The sequence below is a fragment of the Brachycentrus maculatus genome, unplaced genomic scaffold (assembly GCF_059751285.1).
Source record: "Brachycentrus maculatus isolate JH-2025_06_01 unplaced genomic scaffold, ASM5975128v1 h1tg000102l, whole genome shotgun sequence".
NCBI lineage: Eukaryota > Metazoa > Arthropoda > Insecta > Trichoptera > Brachycentridae > Brachycentrus > Brachycentrus maculatus.
Genome location: NW_028280856.1, coordinates 2132501 through 2135146, shown reverse-complemented (window position 1 = coordinate 2135146; position 2646 = coordinate 2132501).

The following is a 2646-nucleotide window of genomic DNA, read 5'->3' as shown; positions in this document are numbered from 1 at the left end:
TTGGTATGAATTTTTTGACAAAAAAAATAAAATAAAAAAATTATAAGGTAACAAGAGTTTAAAATTTTTTTAAATTAATTTGGAAAACATTTTTACTTACAATCTTAAAATTATTAACGCATCTCTCTCCAATAAAGAGACTGAGCTCTTGTGCTTGGAAAGGGACTTTCACATATTATTTATGTTATATTTTATTATATTATTTTATTTCAAAAATAATTGTATTTATATATAAATATATATATATATATATATATATATATATATATATATATATATATATATATATATATATATATATATATATATATATATATATATATATATATATATATATATATATATATATATATATATATATATATATATATATATATATATATATATATATATATATATATATATATATATATACATAATTTTATCATGTTTTTTAAATGTATAATACTTATTTAGAATTTCGGATAAAACCATTAATTAATTTTAAAAAATACATTGAAAAACACTCCTGTAAAGATTTGCAGATAGAGTACTTTACGTAGGGGCCGTCGATATATTCAAACAAATTTCACGACTTTTGAACCAAAGCCTTGTTAAATGTCTCACTCAATCAGCATTATTTGACACGCTTCTAAGGCTGATTTTTATATCTCGTAATAGATTAAGCTCAAATTGGTCTACTTGAATGGTGGAACAATGGAACTATACACGTAATTCCAATGTTTTCTCTCCGCTAAGTGGAATCTAACACGTGTACCCGTGACCGACAATTCCACTTGGATAATTACTTACTCGATCTAGCTTACTTGCTCTGGCTTCTCACAATTATCTCCTTACAAGTGGCTATAATATAATAAATTATTACCTTAGTAGCATTAACCTCCTCTCAGGTACTTTATTATGTAAATAAACTTATTATTTTTTGACAACTCATCAAAGATGAAGAAGAATATGGAAGTCTGGGCATTTACGGGGCTGACGACCGTCATAGGCTGGTTTAAGTGATCACTTTACACATGTGTAACATTCACCAATTCTACCCATTATTGACAACCATACTACTCAAATTCTTGGAAGTTCTATATACATGAACCAATTTAGAAACCTTGTTCTTGAATCACTAGAACTTCACTAGAGACATCTATTGGTGAGATGTAAATAAGCTTTTTACTAAGCAGAAACTCTTATATTAGTATGTAAGGTCCGAATCCTGGATTATAAATACACACATGAGAAATGCCAGAGAATACCATTTTCATTTATATAAATATAATTATATAATTGGCTGTATAAAATTTAAAATTATATTTTAAGGCATCTTCCAGTTTATAAAATAATCTAATAATAAATAATCTAAAAAATAATAAGAAGTAGATTATTGGCAATCATTTTGCATTCAATATAGAGGATTTTCTTGATTTTTTTTAAATTTTGAGTGTGTCCAAACACAAATTTGGATTATCTCTAATTATTTTATAATATTTTTTTTTGACATGAAAAAGAATATGGATATTATTGGTGAATGTTGCACGTCTGTAAAGTGATCACTTAAACCAGACTACGGATGACGGTCGTAAGCCACGTAAATGCCCAGATTTCCATATTATTTTATATCTTTGTTGAGATGTCAAAAAATAGAACGAGAATTTTCTTTTGCAACTAGTAAATATTATTTATTTATTTATTTCAAAACATATTACATACATAAGTTATATTTATTATGCATATAATATTCCTGATGAGTTATTTCTATTTCTCATTTTGGGACATGGGATTAAGGTCAACAAGACTGGAACACAAATAATAAAGTAACAAAAAAGTTTTTTTTTAAATAACCAAAACTAATACTTATACATGGCAAAATATAAAAACTATAAACCGGTATAATAAATAGACACAAGAAGCATATTTAAAAGAAATAAATGAGAGAAACATAAGGTAAGAAGTATATTAAAAATAAACAAATGAGAAAATATTTAAAAAAAACAGAAAATGTAACAAATGAGAAAATATAAAAAAACATAAGGTAAAAACAAAATAACAAAATATGACAATACACTACATGTATATCTTTCCATAAAGTACCTTCTCAGATCATATATTTTGGATCCCCGAATGGGTTTATTTAAAAAAAGAGGAAATGGTTCAGGGCAGAGAAGGGTTGAACCACGTGCCGTAATTGGTCGATTATTTATGTAATTTTGTCAGCCACCCACCCAGATAGCTATGGGGTATGAACCACGCCACGTGTAGATTGATCTGGGTACTCACCACAAGTTAGGGGACATTCTTCCTGTAATGTCTTCCGGGAGTAGGTTCGTTTGGTCCTCATTTTGTAAAATTAATATAACAACATCAATGGATCCAGAATTCAAAGAAAAGTAATATGTTTCTATTATTAATTCAAATTAAATTTGGAATATTTATTCATTATATCTTAAAATCTATTGTGACACATATTTCGAGCAATTTAGTATCATTATCGAAAATGGTAAAACATTGTCGAATACTATTTGTGTTATATATAGGTTAATTAATGTGGCATTAATTTGCTGTGGAATAAAATGATGTTTTCAATAACAAAATGAAATATTGGTATAGGACCAATTTTAGTGTTTATTAATGTAAATACAACGTGTTTGTCTT